Here is a 25,229-nt window from a genome sequence, read left to right as displayed (position 1 = left end):
ACGATTCGGGGCACACAGGACGGGCATCCAAACGAGCGAGCGGCGCCTAGCTCCGCCCAGATCTTGCGCCCCAGCTTGTACGCTCGGAAGACTTCGTATCCTTGTCGAGAAATACAAAATAAACAACTTTGCGCAATGCGGCTTCGCTTACGCGAACACTACCACTAAAATTATGTCTTTGCGAGCGACAAAACACTTCCCAGCGGTGTGTTCTCCACTGATGGCTCCACCGACAGCCAGCGATAGGGCCGGATCGTAGGCCTAGCTCGGCGGACGCCACGGCCGCCGGCTCTTGCAATCCAGTCCGAGCTCGTCGAAGTGCGCTTATTTTATTGCGATAGCAATTATATGGACACTTCAACGGGATTTCTGCTGTCGGCGTCGCCGTCGTCGTCGCCGTCAGGTTCCGTAGAGATTCCAAGGGCGATAAAATCGTCGCCGCGCGCCGTATGCGCGAGTAAAAGCGCGCGGGGGACGCGCGCTATCACGGAGAGCCAACGCACGGCGGAAAGCAAAAGCGATTGTCGCGCGAAAGGCCGGGGGGCGGGGGGTATGGGGGGGGGGGGGGGGAGGGAGGCGGGGAGACGCTGTGCTACGGCACCAAATGCTTATCTTGCAACCCAGCGCAAGGGGAACTGGCAACGCAATCTCCCACGCGAAAGCAAAAAAAAAAAAAAAGCGGGAGGCGGCGCGGGAGGGAGGGGGGGAGCAGCTTCTACTCTGCCAACAAATACGCTTGCACTGGCTTTGGTGGCCGTCGCCCGCACCGTCTCTTATCTCCACACGGCTCTGACCTTTGTAAATGCCGCTCAATTTCCGTTGAAGTCATAGACCGCACGCTTCTTCGCCCGCTGGCTGCAGCGGCTGCGCTTGCTGCCAGCGTTTTGACAGTCGTTGTCTGCGGTCATTCAGTGTGATCTATTCATGTTTGCTTTTGCGCGATGACACCACGCTTGTCAATTCAGTTAGAAAGCGAATGTGTCCAACTTTATGCGGCCGATAAAACTACTCTACTATCCATACTCCGAATAGCTCTCTACCAATTTGCTATCGCAATTGATGCTTCGCCTTTCGGGCGAAACTGCGACATTTTTTTGCCAACACGATTAACACTGTACACGTAGGTTACCCTAATACGCTTGGATTACGCGACGCCGTCGATGCGAAGGGCAAGCGTGCAAGCTAAGCGAGTAGTCTCGCTCAGACAGTCGGTGTATGCTGTCTACCTGCGCAATGCTGTCGCATCGCGGCTCCCTGCCGATCTCGCAAGTAGCTGGGTGCAAGTATTAGGCGCTGGTTTGCAGAACAGGAACAGGTTCGAGATAATTTTACCGAACTGGTAACTATTTCGTGTCAGAAACGAATTGTAGCAATGCTGTTGCAGCCGGCATGAAAAAAATAAATAAATAAATAAAAGTAGGCGACGAGAAACCGGCCCGCCGGGCCCCGCCTCTCTGGAGGGAGCGTCAGAGAACGTCACATGCCAGGCGCGCTGTCATTGGCTGCGGCCAAACGACGGTGCGATTGTCGGACGCGTCGGACGGTGAAAATCTGTCCAGTTTGTCGCACGCCGGGCATCCGATCCGGCGCTTGGGCACGGCAAAACGCCTTGGTTCCGGCTGCCGTTCCGGCGCGTCGGACGCCGGATCGGACACCGAATCGGACCGTGTGTCTCGCGCTTTACTCCTTTCGAGATTCCACGCAACCCCTTATATTTATTGAGGCCACAAAGTGTTCTATGTTTCCTTATGATGGCAGTGCACTTCTCCTTTATTTTTATATTGTCTTGGTAGGTGCTTGATTAAATCTTTCATTCGATTATGTATACGCCAATGTATTTATATTGCTTGACGATGGGAATGACTTGCTGTCGAATTTATACTACGTAATTAATTACTCGTCTCCCGACGCGCCCGAAAAATTCAAGGTCATCGGGATACACGCGAAAGGCTACAAATCGAGAGCGTCGATTAACATTGTGGTTGAGGGCCAAACGGTCCGAGAGGTACCCACGATGCGAGTCCTAGGTTTGTGGCTTCAGAGCGACGGGAGAGCAGCACCAGACGCTCAAAACCCTCAAATCCGCAACCCACAACATAGTCCAAATGATACCTCGAGTGACGTATAGATAGGCGGAAATACGAGAAAATGATATCCTAAGGCTCGTATAGACCTTAGTAATTAGTCGAATCACATATGGCTTGCCATACCAAATCGTGAGCAGGGAATAGGAAAAGCAGGCCAACACGATAATTCGAAAAGCTTTCAAGGCGACTCTGGGCCTGCCTAAATGTACCTCCACACAATACTTTCGACGAACTCAGGCAGGCCATTCTGATGCGACAGAGGGAGCGCCTCAGCTTCACAAAAAATGGTAGGGAAATATTAGCTCGACTCAATATCCCAGCATACCCCATTTATCTCACCGAACAGGCCGTACCTCTCCCTCCTTCGGTAAGATCCCAAATTCCCAAGAACATGCATCCGCAGTACTACAAAGAAAGGTGTAAAGCACGCGCACAACATAATCAATCGATGTACTCCAATAACGCTAGGTACAATACGTACTACACGGACGCAGCTGCGTATGCAAAGGCGCCCGGGCAGCACTACCGAAGGAGATACGCCCTGGCATTCGTGAATGCGATCTGCCAGAAGCAAGTACCCGCGTCGGCCACGGCGGGCTCCCCCGCCTCAGCAGAAATGTTAGCAGCGGCGATCGCCCTCACTCACGCGGAGCGTTCGCATAGGGACTCGGTCGTGGTCACGGATTCCCCCATCTAAAAATGCTAAACGCCATGTATCCAACTCGCTATAGCACCGAGTGCACTTGGTGCGATGGCATTCCCACTCCAATCAATAGACGTAATCCGGGAGTGCACTGAGCACCCTCATAGGCCGACAAACAATATCACAATGGAGCAGTGACAGGCACAGCTCGCCCGTTCCGACTTGGTAGGACAAGAGAGAGAGAGCAAGGAGAGGAAAGGCAGGGAGGTTTGCTACCCTACACTAGGGGTAAGAGAAAGGGGGAATAAAAAGAGGAAAATTGGGAGTGAGTGAGTACTAAGTATACGTGGGACGATGTACAGGGACACTATAAGCGGTCTCTTAAACCGGTGCACGTCAAATACTGTACTAATGCACGCATCGCTTTTTGTGCCAGTGACGAGTGTAGCCATGGTCCGAGTATCTTTGACTAAGAGAACGGTCTCGAGTCCAGCCGGTTTAAAGTTGTCCTGAAAGAGAGGCGTTGTACGTCGTAGCGAGGACAGGTACACAAAAGGTGCCCGATGGTTTCCTCGCACCTACAGGAGTCGCACATCGGGCTCTCGGCCATTCCCAGTCTTTAATTAGCCAGGAGGTTCATGCTCTAATTAGCCGTAGAAGTTCATGAATTCAAGAAACAACTGAAGGAATACCTTTTGCCCAATACTCATGTTTAGTTTATACTCATAGCCACTCTTTCAATGTGCTTTCATTTACTATTCATAGAAGTGCAATCCGGCCTCCGCTACAGTGTGACAACCAGCTATGACCGCAGGAGACATGATAACAGGTTCCACAAAACACTGCTTCAGTTCATACATAACACAGACCTCACAGCACACATATAATACACATACACACATCACGAATTTACCTTAACGGCAAGTCTTTATCGCAATAAAAAAATAGATTCATGTTCGATGTCCTTGTCATGTAATTGAGTTTGACAATTATTTTATGTACATCCAGTCATTTATACTCTTAACTTTCAGTGTTCGACAAAATTATACTAGAGTGCTTTTTTTTAATATGCCTCCTCTTTATGAACGTTTAATTCTTTCATTAACCTATGTATGCTAAAACCTGTAATTATTCCTTGTTCGCGATGTGTTACAACTGCTGTAATGTGTACTTTATTATGTTTAAATTGTAAATATTATGTTTTATTTTAATATGTTTAAATAATTCACGACATGTTACAGCTTCTTTAACCTGTACTCTATTATGCTTAAATTGTAAAGGAAATCACATTGTAGTCTCTGACTTCGGGACCTCCTTGTGCATATTAACAGCCTGCAATAATTTTATCCATTTACAATAAAACCGATTCTGATTCTGGTAAGACAGGCGGCTGAGGCCAGGGGGACCCTGGACTGAGGGGCTCCGGCCACCGCTTCTTAAAAGGTTTTTCTGTCAAATAAAACTTCTCTCTGTCTCTCTCTCTCTCTCTCTCTCTATATATATATATATATATATATATAAACTCGTCGCATAATTAGAAGTTGTCCCGTTAGTCGGAATTTTCGACGATGACTACAATTCTGCCTACTGTTGGAGTGCTCCTGCGTCTACTTTGTTAGCTCGGATTGCCAGCTTGAGAGACTGGCAGACCTTTCCGTGGGATAAAGCACAGAGAATCATATCACACAGCATCGCAAAACACGTGGTATTACTAATGTCCACGCCTCGTAATCCCCCGTAGAGGCTCTAACAGCCAGCTCAGTATTGTACATCTTTGGACGAGGATGTAATTGGCAGATATTTGTGTTGTTCAGTGTTTACACGTTTCCAAGATTAGTTTTATTGCGATAGCAATTATATGGACACTCAAAAGCAGATTTCTGCCGTCGGCGTCGCCGTCGCCGTGAGGTTCCGTATGACGTCATTTGGAGAAGAAATCGTCGCCGCGCGCCGAACGCTGTATGTGCGAGTGAAAGGGCGCGAGGGGCGCGTCTTTCACGGGGAGTGAACGCACGGCGGAGAACAAACGCGCGTTCTGCGCCGTGCTCGCTTAAGGGCTGCAGAAGTAGGCGTCTCTTTTCTCCTTTACAATCACCATATATGTAGAGCAAACGCGCCTTCTTCCGACGCGCGAGAGGCTGTGGGGGGGGGGGGGGGGGGGGGGAGGGAAGGGAGGCGACGGTTAGCTGCGGCACGAAGTGCCTATTTATATCAAAGGCTCTGGCAACAGTCACCAACGCCGCACGCATTTTGAGCGAACGCGGGCAAAACGCCGATGGCGTCGACAACAGTTCTGCGTGTTGCCGATGCTGCTGCATGTCCAAGTTTATACAGCTGATAAAGCTAATATCATTACTCCGTATAGCTCTCTACAAGTTTGCTATCGCAATTGATGCTTCGCCTTTCAGGCGAAACTGCGACAACTTTTTTTATGAACTGCACTTATTTTGCTAAACCTTCACTCCGATACGCCTATGGCACCTTCGTTGCATGATTCAGTAGCTTGAAATTTCTTAACTGCAGCCATAGTTGATCCACTGACCAGAGATCTGAAGCAAAGAAACTTTCCTGACTTTAACACTTGTTACATTTTCTGCAGTATCTATTGCACTCGCTGAATGTTTGCCGTGTTGTGGGCTCATGATTCAGTCTTCAGCCGCAGCTTTGGTATCTTCACCCCGTTATGCCGAGCTTACGCAGATTCGGTTGCGCTGCTTGTAGCTTGCCGCTGTGGTTCTCGTGGTGCAATGACTATATGATTGAGTTAATGAGGAAAACAGCGCGCTTCATTGACATACTGTGCAGCTTCGGCCTATTCTTTTCAGAGGACATTTCCCGGCAGATGTTCTTTTTATGCGTCGCTTACAATTTCACCTCGTTGCTTGAAAAGAGTGTCAGCAGCTTTGCAGGCCTCACCGTTTGCCTCTTGATGTAGAGTACCCCGACGTGATGATGCCATGCCCTTGGTTGGAGGGGGAAGGGAAGTTCATTCCATCTTCGTAGCAGCCAAAAGTAACAAATCTTAGCTTTGTGATCTCGGCGTTCTTGAACTACTTACCGTCCTTGATGCCATTGTTTGCCATGGTAACGATGGCACATACAGGGGCAAAAGTAGTGCAGACATCTTTCCCCAACTCTGCATGTCTCTTGAAGAGGCTCAGTGGTGCTTCTTTTCTCAGAGACTTTGGTGAAGAGATTAAGGGGTCTTTCTGCCGGAAGAACTGTTCCTTGTCACTTTTCGGAGGATACAAATTTCTTGCAACACTTTTGTGCATTCCTTCGATGTCATGTTATGAGAGCCAGAAGAGTTGGAAGATTTGCTATAATGTTCATTAAAGTCAGAAAGATAACATTTTCTACCGCAACCCGACTGCTAACGTAGTTTGTACAAACAACCTCACGTGGAATATTGTGAGACAATGTCGTCACGGTAGAAGGTGTCTTAAGTACCCACACTTTTACACACGCTGGTGAAGACGGGAAAGAAAATGCTGTTGTGGGCTCCCATACAACCCTGACGTTGTAGTGCGTGCGTAGCAGCAGGAGCAGAGCGATCATCTGAGCCTAAAAAGAAAAGTTAATTGGTACCTGCTTCTCGACATGCCACCTTCTTCCTCTTTGCTCCAATTGTAACACTGGACTATAAAATAACGCGTTGCAGAAGTTTCCATCGAAACCCCATCAAGCACCAAGTGAAGCGAATCTCTGACCTGATCTACCATATCAGCATAGCGCTGCTGCCTGAACAAAGCACGGTGCACTGCTGCTTCGGAGATCGTGTGAGCTATGCCTGAAGCTACAGTACCACTTCTCTTGTTTGCTGCCGCGAAACCTGGACAATCGAAACCTCTACAATAATGCCTTACGGGCACTGTAGACACTTCAACAAAAAATGAGTAACACAAGTATACTTACGTGATTTGAATGCGAAAGCATATTTATACGTCTGTAAGTTATCACCTCAAATTAACCTTGCTCTAATATGTATGAACCTTAATTCACCAAATCCACCTTAATCTGCTTTACTCCACCTTCATCCACTTTAATCTGTCCCCGTTATTCCCCTTAATCCACCTTATTGCAGTTCAATCAACCTTAATATACTTCAATCCATCTTATCCATGCACTCCACTCCACAATAATTCATTTTAATCCACTTTATTTCACCGTAATTCACCTAAGTTCTCCTTAATCCCCAATAATCTGCCTTCATCCAATTTTGGGTGTGCGCCATCGGAGCGCGCGACAGACCTCCCCACATCGACTAGCAGCGCCGCGACGGGCGCGCTATATATAGACCGGCCACCGGCGTGGTCTTTCTCCGTGACCACGTGACTTTTTGTAGCATCTCCGGTCACGCCACAGGGATTCACCGCTTCATGAGCCATATAATGCTTTCGCATTAGCAAATCAATTGTTTTGGCGAAGAGAGCCCAAGCCATGGAGCGCCCAAGCATTTCTGTAGTCGCTTGACTTTTGAAGTGACGAAGACAATACCCAGGGATCGGTGTTCCTGCTTTCCTCGCGCTGGCGCTTGGATGAAACTGGTTGGCTGCTCTCTGCGCTGAACCCGACGTGATTGGGCTTGCCGTTAACCGTTAAGAAAACGCATAGCATTTGGTGGAGCTGCTATGGTCTGTAATGACTCGCCCTGGAACTCCAGAGCCACACTCTTGCCCCCGCTACCACCACCATCATGCCTGACGACGCCGGTGAGCGACCCACTTTGTCATCTGGACCAGTAAGCTGCGGTGCCATTTGTTCCTCACGCAGCCTTGATTAGTGGCACCACTGACGCTGACAATGACTGACTCTCGTCGTAAGAACGGGTGAGCAACCACAAAAAATTAGACAATCCGATAAAGCTTACAAATGTTATCTTGTAGATGTCGCCAACCCTTAGTTCCGAAACATGAGACAACCATTGCCATATGTAATGACTTTAACACTTCCTTCGTAGGCCATGCGGCCGTGCGAAAGTTTCGCGCCGCACATCGCCTCCGACAACGAGCGCAACAGCCGGGCGAGGATTTCACTAGATATATCGAGGATGTCATCGATCTCTTGAGCCGAACCATGACTGAAGAAAATAAGTTTGAGAAATCCTCAAACGCACTGAAGAAGACATTTTTCAAATGCTCCTGGCTCTGAATTCTACCACCGTGGCAGCCGTATCAACTCACTGCTAAAGCTTTGACGAACTACGTCGGCAACAACCGCTCGCCTGCCAAGCTGTTCGTCACAAGGTCTCCATTTCGAGCCAGGCGACTTCCGCCGGACAGACTGATGACGGGTCTCTGCTGCCTCAAATCAAAGCCTTCATTCGTGAAGAGCTGGCTCACCAGCTCTCGCTGCTCTCTCATCCAGGAGCCTGTCCAACCTTTGCCCTCGGCCATGCAGCAGGCATTCCGCGCCAGGTTTGAGAGGCCCTCCCGCCAGTCAACCAGCACGCTCAGATTGCCGTACCGCTGCCGTACGGGGAAGTCGTGTCACATCCTAGAACAACGACGCTCCCATACTCGACGCCACCGCGTCCAACTTTCCTCCATTTTTCCTCAAACTGACCCTCAGTACATCCGGCCGCAAGATCCCTGGTGCACGCTGGACAACCTGCTAACATGCTTCGCCTACGGTCAGGCGGTATTTTTTGCGTGCTTTTGTCACTGCCACCTGCCGCGTCCGGACGTGTCTTTGATTCACACGTGCCTACAGCCCACCAGGATGCTGATCCGAATCCGTCGTCGAACTTCTTGACCGCTGGTCAGAACTTTAGCAGCCATTGTTCACCATCCCCACGTAGTCATTCGATATCACCGAACCGCTGTTGCCTGCCTTCCAACAAGGGAAACTGCTATGAGTTCCGACGGAAACTGCTGCAAGCTTGTCAAAATCTCCAAGGCCTCCGCTATCGCCGCAAAACACGCTATCGCCGCAAAACATTATAGAAATAAACGCCGAAGCAGCCGTTACAGTCAAACTTTTCGACAGGGGTGCTGCAGTTTCCGTCATACGTGATCCTCTTTGCCGTAAGGTCAACTAGGTCACCACATCACTTCCTGGCCTTGTACTTCGCACTGCCACCATGGAACGCATCAAACTTTCAGCCGCACGAACCGCTAGGATCGTTATTCAGGAGGTACTTTACACATTTAAGTTCCCTGTGCCACCTTCCTGCTGCCACGATGTCACCCTGGGTCGCGCCATAGTGCCGCCATCACTGCGCCTATGCCGAAGTCGCTCCGTCAGCCCTCAACAACACTCTACGGGCTGCATTTCCCGCCTCCTCAACAATTATTGTCGCCGCAAATACTACCTGAAGCCAAACACTGCAACGCCTGTCGCATTGTTTTTTTTTTTTTTTGCATCTGCTCCACACCCCCGTGCTGTCACGCCCTCAACTGTTTTAGAGCGCAGATCTTACGAGGCGCCCGTTCCTGCGGCGAGTGTCGGTGTCGGCGTCGTACCTCGGAACCGAGCGAACGAGCAGAGCGAAGGATGAGAGTGAACGCGGAATGCAGCGGGAGATGAAAGACGCCGATACCGAAGAAAGTGCAGGGAGGAAAGCGGAGGAGGAGGGTATCACGAAAGCGTGAGAAGAAAGGCGCTGTGCCCCGCAGAGACGGACTCTGCGGCGACGATGGCTACGAGATTATTGAGTGATATAACCAACGCACTGCATGACCGTCTGCCGCGGTGAATCGCGCCTACATATACGCGTCACCCACGTGCTGCCTCTCGCGTTCTTCCGATTAGTGAGGCCGCCGCGCCACACCTCGCTCCGTTCGGAACGTGCCGCACGAGACAGATTGTGTGCGGCCGATAATATATCGCGAAATGAAATCACGTACAGAGCTGCGCTCAAATTTTGTATTACGGTGTATCGTAATCATCGTCGAACTTTTTCTTGATCGAAACCTATAATGCTTCCATTCACCGTTCTCGACGTAGCTAGGCGCTGGTGCAACAAGTTTGCTAGTGTACAGCCCGTTCGCAAACCCGCTCACTCTCACTCGCTTCGGCAACTCTCAACGCTTATAATTGGCGCTTGAGTGATGCACTTCGAAATCAATCAATAAATAAATCTCCTCGACAAACCCACTTGAGGCCAGTAGGTATGCGCAATGACTCTTGCCGCTACAATTTATATACCAGTATGCAAGTATTTATCTGTGTGTACACAGCGATCATGCTCTTCGTGACTTCAGCGTAGCTGTTATGTCCACTACAACACTTCGAGCCAACTGCTAAAGTCTTGTATTGAAGAGTGTCCAAACGTACACAAAAAAATGTTGCAGTTTCACCCGAAGGGCGAAGCATCAATTGAGAGAGCAAATTAGTAGAGAGCTATACGGAGTAAGGATAGTAGTTTTATCAGCTGTATAAACTTGGACATGCAGCAGCACCAGCAAGGCGTCGGTGTTTTGCCCGCGTTCGCAGCGAACGCGCGCGGCGTTGGTGACTGTTGCCAGTGGCTCTGGGCGCGGCTCGGAGGTTTTCGACGAGATCAGAATGGGACACTCGTCGAGCAGCGCCGGAAATCTTACCCACCTTCTCGCCTCGCAACGTTTTTATATAAATACGCATTTGGTGCCGCACATAAACGTCACCTCCCCTCAGAAGTAATGCTGTATTATCTCGCTTCACACGTTTCGAAGAAATGCACAGGCTACAACAGACACCATGCCAGAAAGTGCCGAAACATTTTGGTCCCATGATGCCCCTTAACTCTACTACACCTGGGCATACCGTGCACAGACATTTAAAGACCGTCACAGTACCCACTACGATCGGGAATGAGCACGAATGACCATCAGCTTACGAGCACCACGCTACAAATATATTCGTCTAAAAAATCAGCTATATAACGTAACAACCTGCGATCCGCAAGATATCTGCTGAGAATAGAGAAAATCACAATGCTTCGCTTGCCACGTACACAACAGCCGCTCTCCCCAGAAGAAGCACTGCGTTCTTTAGTCCCAAATAACGAGTAGCGAAAAAAGAAACTGAGGGGAAAAAAAAGAAACAAGAGACACACGATGTGTGCTTCCCGTGAAAAAGTAAAATAGGTGGTTTACATGACGATTTGTAGCTAATGTAAGGCTATTTCACGGCGAAGCATTTTCGTCAGTTCTTAAAATAAGGGTACTACTCGCATAGATTGCGCTGATCAAAACGGCAAAAGCCTATGCGACGCGCGCTCGCAAACCATAGGCTGCTCAGACAGCATCGGTGCAGTGCTTAGTTCGTGAGCGAACGTAGGTACGTGAGCGAGGATCAGAGAATACTTTCTTATTTAAATGAAAAACACGATGCGATAGTCTAAACTTTCTTGACACTTACCTCGCAAATGTAGGAGCTATCCGTTGCCTTCCAGTGATACCGCTTTACTTGGGCTTCCCATCTCTTCCTTCGCTCTGGGTCCCGGCGGAAGCGTAAACAACGAAGCCCTTTACGCCTCGATCCGGTGCACTTGGGAAAACAGCAGCCCGTCATGTCGACTCGATGCACTTGACAAGCTTGTCATTCATGCGGCTGAACACTGTCCAGCAAGTAGAAGCGTCAGCGAAGCACCCGCGCGCACTGTGTCTAGAACTAAGCACCCGCACCAAGCACTCGCAACCGCTCGCTGTGACTCAAGATGGCGTCGCAGCGAGAAAGCGGCGGCGCGGGTGCGGTAGAGCACTGCACGGGCCGATTTTTGTGGCCCGGGCCCGGCCCGGGCCCGTTTTTACATTGGGCGGCCCGCCCGAGCCCTATTAAAACTTTTATGGCGAGACCCGGGCCCGGCCCGGGCCCGGAAATAATTTACATTACCCGCCCGGCCCGACCCGCCACCCCTTTACATTAAGCCCGAGCCCGGCCCGAGCCCGGCTCAAAACCGGCCCGAACCCGACCCGAGACCGAAAAATACATGTTTTTCAGAGTTTAGAAGCCCGAGAATAACTCGCAGAAAGCCCGAGCCCGGCCCGGGCCCGCGTCAAAAAACGCAAGCCCGGCCCGGGCCCGGGTCAAAAAGCACACGCCGTGCCCGAGCCCGGCCCGAGCCCGAGCCCGGCCCGAGCCCGTGAAAAAACTGCTCTACCCGGCCCGGCCCGGCCCACGGGCCGGGCCGGGCCCGGGCTTTCGGGTAAGCCCGAGCCCGTGCAGTGCTCTAGGGTGCGGTCAAAGGATGGCACCACGCTGAACGGCGGCGCTGGCATCGAGGCACCCTATTTTGCATTGCGCTGAGGCGCCACCTTAGCGGCCCCCGCGAGAAACAATATGTACGGCGTCGGGGCCCTGTGGGAGGCAGAGGCACGCTGCAAGACGCTAGCTGAAATGGGTCTGTGCATTTGTCAGTCGTTGTAATTTTCGTTTTGTGTGAGTGGCCGCTTGTTGGACAGGATGCCTAGGCCGGCAATGACTCTGGTGCGACTTACAACCGCAAGTCGTCGAAATACGATGACGGGAATTCGTGCAGCTACGCCGAAAAACCAGTCACCGAGCGATGTGCCTCTGAACGAATACATCGAACCGTAACGCGATTGACACAGCGCCTACGCTTGTATTCGTGTTATTCATTTTTATTCGTACCGAATATGAGTCCAAACATGCTTCGGAAGTTGAAATGCACGAACGTGAGCCAGCCGCCCACATCGAGTTTAAGCTGGGGCCGATTCCGCTCAGCGGAGGTTAGCCGTATCGTATATAGCAGCAGAGTTCATGCATTTGCCACTGTTAGATCTGCACTGAACGTACGCTAACAAGATGATAAAGACTGCTTTTATAGCTGAGTCTTGACCACAGTGGCCATAGCTCTTTGAAGGGGCGACACTGCGCCCAGAGTATTTATGCAACGCAAGAACGGCACATTTGTTTACATCGGCACGCGTACGGCCACCGCTCGCTGTTCGCTTCAAGTGCAGTATAGAAACCGTGCACCGCTCACACGAAATAATGAGAAAATGTTCAAAGGATACATGAACATTTCTCATGCACATATCAGAAGCGATCACACTGAGACGAGAAGGCATGAACGTCCCGGGCACATGGAAAATGGCGAAAACCATCACCTAGCCGCACTGGCACCCGAAAATGCCGACGCCCGGCGTACTCGCGTGGCAACGAGCGGTGTTGTTGCTTACGATGCAGTATCGAAAGGGCCATCACTTGTTGCCTGTTTAGCATAAGAGGCAAACTGTGTTTTCAGTAACTACTAAATCTGGCAGCATAAAAATACACTCTCCATAGTTGCACTTCGTTCATGGAAGCGCCGGCAACTGCGACCGACAGCCTTCGTTCAAGAACGGTGCCTGTACCGCGGTATAAGCACTGCTCCGTGTCGCCGCTTCCCACTCTCTGTGTGTGCATCGTACTATGCTAAGAGTGGTTCACTTCAAGTCGGTAAGGTCAGTGCGGAACTATATAAGCAGTTTCCTTCATCGTACTTGCTTATCCTATATTTCAGGTCCGCCGGTAGCGGACGAACTCGTACGCTGTGTTAGGCCTAATGAAGCTGCCTGAACGAGATCGACACCGCCTCAAACTTGATGTGGAGGGTTGTAAGGGGCTGTGAATCGTGCATATCAGCGTCTAAAGCACGTTTCGACTCAATTTGAGCGTCAATAAATACATACACGAGCGCATTTGTGGCGATATTCACGTTGTCGGTGCGATGTTCTCACTCGGCGGCCGCTCGCACGGCGATCAGCACACTGGTTTTGTCGGCGTCGTCGGCACGAAATCTTATCACACTACGATCACTCGCTGTCGTCGATCGCGTCGTCGGTCGCTTCTTCGTCATACTTGTATGACAATATAGGTCTCCCACTGGCACAGTATCACAACTACAGCCGGCCGAGCGTTGGCGCCGGCATGAGGTCGACTTCTGACCGACATAGGTGTCGTGTCGGCATATATTGTGATGTACCGGACGCTAACCGAATATCGCTCTGAACAGCTGAAGTTTCTACCGAAACACAGCGCAAATACCACGTCATCGACCGGCACAACTCCGACAATAAAGAGCTCATGTCCGCGACGACCATGCTGCATACGCGTGCGTCGTCAGCTGCACGAACCACCGACGCCGTACAAAACGTTTTCGACGCTCGCCGCTAGGGTACAGCGCATGCGCACTCGGGACATGCAAAAGGCGGAACTGCAGCCCTTCAGGGAGCACGGCGCCGAAAGCATGTTTGCTCTTTGACGTGCGTTCGCTCCCCGTGAAAGCGCGCGTCCCTCGCGCCCTTTCACTCGCACATCGCACAGCTTCCGGAGCGCGGCGACGATTTCATCGCCGTTGACGTCATACGGAACCTCACGGCAACGGCGACGCCGACAGCAGAAATCCGCTTTGGAGTGTCCATATAATTGCTATCGCAATAAAAAAAAAACATTGCAGCATGCTAAGACTTCGAGGGGACGTAGAGGGAGAAAGGGGACAAGCAATACAAGTGGAGGAATAATTTAGACATGCTGCGGGACATTACCACAATTTTGTTTACTTCTCCCCATCACCTCCGGGAAGTTTCGAAGACGATTTACGCAAGAAGTGCGTGGTGCGTCGGGCTTAAACTTTCGCCTCCTGGCAGTTACAAAGATGATTTACGCAAGAAGTGTGTGGTGCGTCCAAAGCTCGATAGGCTTCCAAAGCTCGATAGGCTTAGGGCGGTTTCCGTGGCTTGATAAAAATTTCACTGTTTTGAAACCTGTTAAAAGGGGGTTGAGTGGGAAGCGTGGGCTGAGGGAAGAGGGCAGGGCGGTAATCGCTGTAATAGTTTGGCGCACAAATTGTGTATGGTCGCTTATGAATATTATGGTTTATTGGCTTTTTTTAGGTTCCAGACCATGTGCTGAACGAGTAAGGGATTGTCATAACGGCACCATACCCAATTGCCTGGCGAAAAACAGAAACCAGCACCATTTCCAATGTAGTAAGCAATTACAACGCATTTGCTGCTCCTTGCGCGCATCGTAGTTGAATGTAGTATGCGGCAATTCAAGATTATACAGGAAAAAAATTTAGGATATAATGTCGCAGCACCTATTTCCTTATTAGTGGGTGTTATGCAACTGAAGACGTATAAATACAGCATTCTAATGAATGTTTGCTTTTAAATAATCCTCACCAGTGTTTTCTTTTCAGTAGTGTTAGAGCTAACTTGCAAGTTTATGCGATCAATGCGATAAGTTCGCGTAAGTGAGCATGACTTGGAAGCCCCAAACTATAATTCTAGATGTGATAGGCTCAACCACCCTGGCGAAATATGGCTCTGTTAGGCTAAAAGTAATATTCAATGATCTTTATCCTCCATTCCCACCAAAAACACGCAATTGCGATAGGAGAGGGTTCGGCAAAAACTAAAATAAGCCAGAGCGTATAATATAATCCGACGGCTCGGGCACGGAAACGTCACGGGCTTAAAATAAGAGTTGGCAACATGGCTAATCACGCTAAGAAATCTCAACGAATGGAAAATTCAGAATAATTAGAGATATGGCAGTGGAACTGCCGCTCCTTCTCCAGGAAAGCGGCAGTGCTCCACCAGTTTATCAAAAAAGTCCGAAATCACTCCGGACGTGATATGTCTGAGGAGGTCGTGGCCAAGCCGGCCAAACTGCAGGGATACTACACTCTGAGCGATCCTCAAAATTCAAAGGTCGCCACGCTGGTGAGCAAGTCGATAAACGCTCAATTATTAACACTTCCGCAAACTGAGAGAGATACTAATTCCATAGTTATCAGTGTGATGCCAAAGAAACGAAGTAAGGCACACACAATAATCACAAATCTGTACAGTCCTCCCAAAAGCAAATGGAACGACCTGCCCCACCTTCTCTCAGCAACGAAAGATTTAGCGGGCACAATTAAGGGATAAGGCTGTGATAGTGGGTGACTTTAATGTGCCCCACATACTATGGGGATACGCGAAAACGTCGCCCAATGGGTTCCTACTCGAGCGCACCGCAACGGCCTTGGGCAATCAATCAAATCTGCAAACCGACGCGCACGGGTAACAGCGTCAGCAGAGACACGGCGCCCGACCATGCCTTTACACTCAACGTCAGAGAGGCACAATGGGTTTCCCTCGACGAAAATTTGGGAAGCGATCACGACATAATCCGAATAGTGCTCTCGACGCCCAACATACGCAGACCAATAGGAATCACTAGGTTAACCGACTGGCCTCGTCATAGAGCACTCCAGAGTGCGCTGGAGGAGTCGGATACAGCCCCGACCAACATCCGGGAATGGACTCAATCTCTTCAACGAGCACACGGGGACACCACCAAAGCCATTGAGCGCACAGCGGACGTGCTGGTGATAGACTCTCACCTGGTCAGCCTATGGGAACAGAGGCGGAAATTGACCAAGAGGTGGAAACGACAACGTCTAAACAAACACCTGAGACAACGCATCGCTCTCTTGGCAGAGAAAGCCCAAGGCCGCGCCAACGAGCTAGCTAAAAACGAGTGATCGACGTTCTGTGGAACCCTATCAGGAACTCTGGCAACGACCAGTATGTGGCGAATATTACGGAGCATGCTGGACCCGCTGAGCACGTACTGAGAATGACAGAAGCTCCAAATTATAGCAGACAACTTCGAGGGTACAGACCAAGGTCTAGTCGATGCTCTTCAGAACAAGTACATAGGACCCTCACTCGCGATGCGATCGTCCTACGCGACGGGACAATAGGCGGGGGAGGCCGACCCTAAATTAGACGAAGAAATAACGTATACGCGGAAGTGTATGAGGCGGCACAATCCGCAGTTAAAAACTCGGCACCGGGCCCAGACTCGATCACAAATTCAATGAATCGAAACATGGATTCGGTAGCCCTAGCGAAAATAACAAAGGTTTTAATAGCGAGTGCTGGGTCAAGGGAGACTTACCCCAAGAGTGTAAATTGGCTAAAATAATCATGATCCCCAAACCAAAAAAGAATCCCTCGATCGATACATTCCAACCGCTATTGCTCACGTCCTGCCTGGGTAAGCTCTATGAAAGGGTGATCCATAACAGATTGCAGCGATACCTGGAAGAACGGAGCTGGTTCCAGGACTCCATCATAGGATTTCACACGGGTTTATCTTGCCAGGATGCGTTCCTCCTACTTAGAGATGAAATTCTAACTAATATACCGTACGGCGACGAGAATAGTCCTAGCACTAGACCTCAAAGGAGCCTTCGACAACGTCTCTCACGCCGCAATATTGGAGACACTCGAACTCGCGGGTTGTGGTGAGCGCACATACAATTACTTAAGAGCGTTTCTTTCCAACAGCGAGGCGAGCATCAGTATTGGCCAAATCACATCGGATTTATTTCAAATGCCTAACAAAGGACCACCTCAAGGAGCGATAATATCTCTGCTCTTCAACATGGCGATGTGTTGTCTCGCGCGCGATCTGGATCTGATACCCGACCAGGTTACACGCTCTACGCGGACGACATCACGCTGTGGACGAGCAGAGGTTCACTATGGGATAGAGAATATACGCTCCAAAGCGCAGTATTAGCGGTAGAGAAATTTTCCAGATGGAGCGGCCTGAAGTGCGCGCCCGAAAAATCTGAGGTCATCCGGATATTGACCCTTTTCGCGGAGCAGTTTGTTTTAGAGAAACGAGATGGCGCTCCCGGCGGCGCGCCATACCTCTCCTCAGCGACCGCGCACGAATACGAAACCATTACCGCTTCTACCTTGCTTATGTGCGATCAGCTGTCGGAAATGCAACTGAGTTTTCGCTAACACACTGTGCTCCAATCATGCTAGATTGAATCATGTGGATTGAAGGCGTGTGCAGTAGTTGGCTGCAAAAATAGTGACTGGCATGTTAAGGAATAGAATGAATCTGTGTGGCCAAGTTCGCGGACCGCTGCTGCAACTGTCCGAACGTGTTACCGGCACTTCGCGATGTACGGCTTTCCTCGAAGATACAGAAATTTGCTCATCCGCCAGCCTTGTATCGCTAACCTTCAAAGAAAGGGCTTCATCCCCAGAACGTCGGAAAGAGTTAGTACCGCTCGTTAAACAATGACAAAGGGAGTGAGTAGCGCCGCTTCCTGTCATAGTAAGTTTCGCGCACGTTATCTATGCACATCTGTCCCAAATGGCAGGAAAACTCACGCCCACTCTATCGCCGACGTATCAAGAATAAGTGAAAGGGCGCACACTTGAATATATGTGCACTATATACGCACAATAAGTGACGGTACTACATCGATAGCGCACGAATGGTCGAAGCTGAATGTTTCGTGACGGTCCACAAGAGTAAGCGAGTTACTAGCTGTAATATATATTTGCTACAAGGTATTACAATGTACAAAACAGCTACGTTTCAAGCCTTGTGCGCAGCAAGAACAAATCTATAGGAACTGAGCACACCCGCGAGCGATTAAGCAGAAAATAATCAGATAGTGGTCGCACCGAGGACCTTCACCGAGTCAGAAACTGACAAGCCACTGGTTGAAAATATTTGCAGAATAAAGAACAGAGAGAAAAACACACTAATCCTGACTGAATTCATAATTGGAAAGCTTGGATAGATTGGAATACATATTTAGCCCCGCTTTTAGAACAAGCACTATATACGTAGCTTGCGCCGTTTGAACATATGTTAATCAGCTCCGAAAGTGCGTTTGCATGTTCTCTGAAGCTGTGATCAAAGCTTCGTGTCGTTCACCTAGTCACCGTCTACGATATCTCCGAAAACAGAGGTTTTCTAAGCCGCGCCGGCGTCATACACTTCCATTGTAAACAAGGAGGCGAGTTGAGGCAAGCAATGGACGCGTCACCACGTGATCAAACATGGCAGCGCCCACGGGATCGCCGCGAAAAGGGTCAATACGCGAAAGGCTACAAATCCACGGGATTGATTAACCTCGTAGTTGAGGGCCAATCAGTCCAAGAGGTATCCACGATGCGAGTCCTGGGTTTGTGGCTGCAAAGCGACGGGAGAGCAGTCATCATCATCATCATCATCATCATCATCATCAGCCTATATTTTATGTCCACTGCAGGACGAAGGCCTCTCCCTGCGCTCTCCAATTACCCCTGTCTTGCGCTAGCGTATTCCAACTTGCGCCTGCAAATTTCCTAACCTCACCATCCCACCTGACTTTCTGCCGTCCTCGACTGCGCTTCCCTTCTCTTGGTATCCATTCCTAGACCCTAGAATACCGCACAGCAATTTTGCAGCGACAGCCATTTCTCCCGTTTCTATGGCTAAAGTGTCGTTTGAGTTGGGCAAGCGGCGGCCTTAATAGCCGCTTCAGTGAAAGCACCTGCGGTGAACAGCCATGCCATCTGGTTTTCTGCCGACCTGGACTGCGCTTCCCTTCTCTTAGTATCCATTCTGTAACCCTAATGGTCTACCGGTTATCCATCCTACGCATTACATGGCCTGCCCAGCTCCATTTTTCCCGCTTAATGTCAACTAGAATATCGGCTATCCACGTTTGTTCTCTGATCCACACCGCTGTCTTCCTGTCTCTTAATGTTAGTTCTAAGATTTTTCGTTCCATCGCTCTTTGTGCGGTCCTTAACTTGTTCTCGAGCTTCTTTGTTAACCTCCAAGTTTCTGCCCCATATGTTAGTACCGGTAGAATGCAATGATTGTACACTTTTCTTTTCAACGACAGTGGTAAGCTCCCAGTCAGGATTTGGTAATGCCTGCCGTATGCACTCCAACCCAATTTTATTCTTCTGTAAATTTCTTTTTCGTGATCAGGGTCCCCTGTGAGTAATTGACCTAGATAAACATACTCCTTTACAGAGTCTAGAGGCTGACTGGCAATCCTGAATTCTTGTTCCCTTGCCAGGCTATTGAACATTATCTTTGTCTTCTGCATATTCATCTTCAACCCAATTCTTACACTTTCTCGATTAAGGTCCTCAATCATTTGTTGTAATTCGTCTCCATTGTTGCTGAATAGGACAATGTCATCTGCAAACCGAAGGTTGCTGAGATATTCGCTGTTGATCCTCACTCCTAAGCCTTCCCAGTCTAAGAGCTTGAATACTTCTAAGCATGCAGTGAATAGCATTGGAGAGATTGTGTCTTCTTGCCTGACCCCTTTCTTGATAGGTAACTTTCTACTTTTCTTGTGGAGTAGAAAGTTACCTATCAAGAAAGGGGTCAGGCAAGGAGACACAATCTCTCCAATGATTAAAGTGAAACTGAGACTTCCACACCAAATGTAGCAATTTGCTACAATGGAAACCCAACCGGGTTCCTCGAAAGAAAGCCTCGCAGTTGAAGAAAAATTCGTCCTGGTCCGGGACTCGAACCCGGGACCACCGCCTTTCCGGGGCAGCCGCTCTACCATCTGAGCTAACCAGGCGGCTAGCAGATGGCAGGGCGAAGTCGAATTTGTCGACAACTCGAAGCAAAGGCAAGTGTATGACGTAATAGTTCAGCGGAAATCCGCTAGGTGGAGGTACAACCATAGGTGCAACACGTACTACGCGGACGCAGCTCTGCATGCAGAGGCAACCGGGCAGCGCTATCAAAGGAGGTACGCACTGGCAGTCGTGAACGTGATCTGCCAGCAGCAAATAACCGCATCGGCCCCGGCGGGATCCCCCACCTCGGCCGAAATATTAGGAGTGGCGATCGCACTCGCTCACGCGGAGCGTTCGCAAAGGGACTCGGTCGTTGTCACGGACTCGCAGGAGACGTGTCGCATGTTTCTTAAGGGGCACGTGACTGCGGCTAGCCTCGCATAATCCCCAAATCCTTCAATCACCGTCATCGCCTACTCTGTTGCCCGGGCCACGTTGTGGCACAGGGGAACTAAAAGGCTGACGCGTTAGCTCGAGGGTTTACTAACCGAGCGACGGCGTCCTCTTCTAACCCCAACCACTCGCACTATCCCTCACAATATTCCACCAATTTAAATGCCAAAGACATGCTTGCTCATCAGCGCGGAGTCCGCAGAAAATACCTGCCGCCTCACCCACAACTTAGCGGGGAAGAGGCCGCCGATTGGCGTAAAATACAGACTAGTGTATTACCCCATTTAAAATTGCTAAACGCCATGTATCCCACTCGTTATAGGGTCAACTGTAATTGGTGCGGTGGCATACCTACCTTGATACGTGTAACCTGGGAGTGCGCTAAGCACCCTCATAGACCAAATACCAGTGACACAATGGAGCAGTGGGAGGCACAGCTCGCCCGCTCCGACCTGGCAAGACAAAAGTCTTTAATTAGCCAGGTCAGGCATGCGGCAGAGGCCAGTGGGGCCCTGGACTGAGAGGCTCCGACCACCCCTCCTTAATATCTTTTTCATTCCAATAAAGTTTCTATTACCCTCCATTTCCTTTGGTAACAAAAATTATATGTTTTATTGTATAATTAGAAAAAAGATCGTATCGCATATCATAGTTAGATCGTATACAACTAATTGTTTATGCTGTAAGCTTATCCTTGAGTTTAGCGATTCTTAGAACGAGGCTAGTTGTGGACTCATGGAAATGCATGGAACAAAATAGGTCGATCCAGCCAAAGCAATTTTCACAATAGTTTTAATAAATAGAATAGTAATGATTAACAATTATATATTTATAATAAAAACATTAAAATAAACGCTCCATCCGCTAAATAACCGCAAATAGCAAGTACTAAGTTGCTAATTAAGCACCTACAATCAGTAACTTATGCACTCTTCTCAAAAGTCATGCATATTGCAATGCGCAAAATCTGAACACCCTTGACTTAACACGTAGAAGGAAGCAATGGATAATCCAGTGATGTCTTCGAACAACTTTTGCTTGCCCTTTCTAATCTGTTAACCTCATTTCACACCAGCACTAACTGGGGTCATTTTCCTGCGGACTGAGACCACTTTAAGGACAATCACATCACAAGAATGCCCTGTTTGAGCATGTGCGGTCAATATTCCAGGCTGACTTGATTATTGTAGGCTTGAAGGGCTGAAAGCTGTGCGCACAAGGTAGTATAAATGACATTGCGTGCAAGAAGCACGCAGTGGTGACTTTGGAATGGTAAGCCATTGTGAAAAAGCAAGTGAAACTCGGTGTACACGAAACCATACCAGAGTCGTGGCAATACGAGTGATAGCTACAAGGTTATGCACATTGTAAGTTGGTACATGATCAACTAAGGCAAAAACAGAGAGAGAGGGATTTAAGGAAGGCAGGGATGTTAGCCAGTCAAGAGTCCGGCTGGCTACCCTACACTTGGGGAAGGGATAAGGGGAAGAGAAATAGGGGAGAGAGAGAGCGTTGGGCGTATTAAGACGCACACGGACCGTACTACAGCGTCAAAGGCGCTTGTACAAACCAATAAAAAAAGTGTCTTCACTGCATTTTTGGTTAGCAGCGTGACGATCTACATGGAAACGAGAGAGACGGGATTGGAAAGAGCGCTGCTAACCAAAAATGCAACTTTACCAACACGCCCGTTCAGCCACCCTTGTGCCTCCACTGCCTTCTGAACCGATGGTCGGTGGGGACGGGAGTTCTAGTATAATGTGCTCACCCGGAGGACCATCATCTGGTTACCTGAATGCGTTAATCATAGATTGCCGTTCTGCTTCAAATTGAGGACATCGGCACAAAAGTTTACGCTTGCCGTTCACACACAGAAACCTCGGCGAAAGAAACCACCTAGAAACGCGGTACGCGCGAGCGGCGCAGCGTGGCGCCATCGGTCGAGCACGGTGCGTGGGCGCAAATAGAAATACGCTAACCGGCGCTCGCTCGGATAAGGTCACGTGATTTTTGGAACCACTCGACTAGACGCCCCCCCCCCCCCCCCCCCCCCCCTGTTCATATCAATGGCAATAAAGGCTTATACCACCACTACTTCCGGGGCCTAGCACAATCCGCTAGGACCCGGGCGAGCGTCCTTAATCGGCGTCTCGCTTCGCAGTAGACTCTCACCACAACCGCCTCCGCGTGACAAGAGTGACTCTAGCGTGACCTCGATCAGCGACGCAACACCTGTTTTTCTGTGTGTGCGCATCGCTCTTTCCCCTCTCCACCCGCCCCTCGCTCGGAGAAGGTCACCTGGTATCTTCGCACGCCGCTCGTTCTCCTCTTAACCGGAGCTCGCTCGGATAAGGGCACGTGATTTTTTGGAACCACTCGACGAGACGCCCCGTTTTTGTTTTTTTTTTTTTTTCAATGTAATCGTGCAACGAGCCACTTAGGGCTTTCGCCTTAATATATTGCCTGGAACATGCGAGCTATATATTATTAATGTTCATCCACCAAGGACCCTGCCATCTCTATAAGAGATTACTTGCTCTCTGCTTGAACCTTCTAAGTCCCTGCTTTTTCTACTAGAGACGCGTGCTATTGCGCGTGCGTTCGTCTATAACGATGAATTGTTTTTGTTATTGTTGCCTCAACACGTCGCGTATACAAGTGCGGGGGAATATGCTGGCCTTTTGTTGTCTTCTGCAATGAAACGAGCAAATGGTTTTAGAGAGAAGGTTTAAGGGCAGTTACGTGGCGGTTTTTTGCGATCTGGAAGTCCGGCGTGCGACGGTGTTGTCGGTATCAAATGTCAAGGAACAGTCAGCAACGCAACCTGAGTTGGAACCCCAAAATGGCTATCAAACATACTCTCAATGATTATAAAAGAAAAATTATTTGCATAAACATTATAAAGGACATCTTTGCACGCTTTACTTCAGCGAGTAATTTGTAACTTCTGTTTCTCACGTAGTATTTTACAAACTCCACGTTTGATATCAGTCTAGAGTTTGTACGGCTGGGGTGGAGAAAACTGACGCCATGATCGGTATCAAATATCAGTCAAAGAGCAGTCAGCATGGGAGCTCCGAGATGGCCGTATGACCAAGGCCTCAGTGAGAAATGGTAGCTGGCGCAGGCTTCGATGATGAACCATCACTAAGAGCTAGCAGCGCAGCTCTACGAAACCGTTAGAATGCGCAGTCAGACGCAGGCGTCGGTAAACTCGACATGTATTCACCATTTACATGTATTGACCGAAAAGCTTCTTGTTTTCTAAAGAATGGTTTTATGAGTCTTGCTGCCTCAGCAATCTCCGCCAGTGGCTCCCCAGTTGATCTCCCCAGCCAAAGAGTGCCTGGCGGGGAGATCTGGTGGCTGGGTGTCATTCCAAGCGTCTGCAACTCCCGTAGTTGCCGAACAATTGGCCAGCAGTGCGCTTGCACCTATTTTACCGGTAAGTACCCGGCGTCAGCACTCGCCTGTCTGCCAAAGTAGGGTGGAGGCTCGGCTATTTTACCAAAGCTGTGGAGGGACAAAGAACGCCCAACGACCTACGGAAATCTCTACTGGAGCCCCTTTCGAGATGAGAACTCATACAAACGAACTGATAGCCGGGTCGCGGTACATCTATACCTATAAAAAAACGGGGGGTTTTGTGGTACCTGAACTCAAACCCAGGACAACCCTCATACTAAGGCCGACGCTCTCCCATTTCACCACGTTGTCACGGTCAAGAGGTTCCAGTTCCAGCACGGTGCACCGCGACAGAACTGGAGGCATTAGTGGTGATTCAAAACGTGATTGTTTGTAGCTCCGGTAACATTCATGACCCGCTGTAACCCGCTCTGTTTTGTCACCTGCAGCCAGCCTCAAGACCCAAAGATAATTCGCTGGGCTTTAGCTCTGCAGCTGTTATCGCAAAAGAGACCACCACACTAATGCGAATTCATTGTCTAGACTCCCAATGATTGCTCAAAAGAACAACTAGCCCGCGCCCAATAGCGCTCGTTTGATGACACAGACTGAGACTACGTGATGCATTAAATCAATGTAGCGAACTGAGACCCCAAGGACATTTGATAGTAGCCTTCCGTGCACATTGTTGAGTGGTGGCTTAAACAACCTTGATGGTCTGTAAACGCGTTATTTTATGTGTTTGTGCATGCTCGAGTAGCGAAATGTTAGCGCACCAAACCTTACCGTTTGTATAGTTCATTTATTCTTGTCATGGAATAATTAATCTGGGAAGGGGATCTAACGTTTGACACCAGCGCCCTTTGTCTGCTTAGTTTTTGTCCACCCTTACAACGATGAATTTCGCGTGTGTACCTCATACGACCCGTCTCACTTTCACTATTGCGCCACAGGAGCAGTACAGCGATAGCGTGGCCAGCCGTCTCTTGGTGGTACGTTGACCGCCTACTCCTCTCCTTAGTCGCTGCTTCTGTCAAAAAAATGCTTGACGTCCGAAACGTGAACTGTACCACTGACTTGTTTCCCTTGGAAATCAGCCAGCTTGTATATCAAAGGGCCCAATCGGTGTCCACTCAGTATGGTCCCTGCCATTTCGCCAACAGGAGGCAGAGATGACTTCCGAAGCCTCACTTAAGACATGGTTGCGCCTCGGGTGGAGGTCGCCGACAACAAGGAGCAGGTCCAGATGTGACCGCTCGTATTGAGCCTTTTGCTGAACTCGCGCTTTGGCAAGGTTATATGGGCCAGATCAAGGGCCGCGTGCATGTGCGAGGGTAGTTCCGCAACGCAACCAGAAAAGACGGGTAT

At 49.5% G+C, this 25,229-nt stretch overlaps 1 long non-coding RNA gene across 2 annotated transcripts in view; it reads left to right on the top strand.

The window, feature by feature from the left end:
* The window catches only part of LOC125944752 (uncharacterized), a 91,545-nt gene that overhangs the window by 5,846 nt on the left and 60,470 nt on the right, over positions 1 to 25,229 (top strand). For both annotated transcript variants that reach the window (XR_007466447.1, XR_007466446.1), the window contains exon 3: positions 14,553 to 14,648. This is a non-coding gene — a long non-coding RNA (uncharacterized LOC125944752). The remainder of the gene's footprint in view (positions 1 to 14,552; positions 14,649 to 25,229) is intronic.

The sequence above is a fragment of the Dermacentor silvarum genome, chromosome 4 (assembly GCF_013339745.2).
Source record: "Dermacentor silvarum isolate Dsil-2018 chromosome 4, BIME_Dsil_1.4, whole genome shotgun sequence".
In the NCBI taxonomy this organism is placed as follows: domain Eukaryota; kingdom Metazoa; phylum Arthropoda; class Arachnida; order Ixodida; family Ixodidae; genus Dermacentor; species Dermacentor silvarum.
The sequence above is the reverse complement of the archived record's forward strand: the minus strand, read 5'-3'. Positions and strand labels throughout refer to the sequence as shown.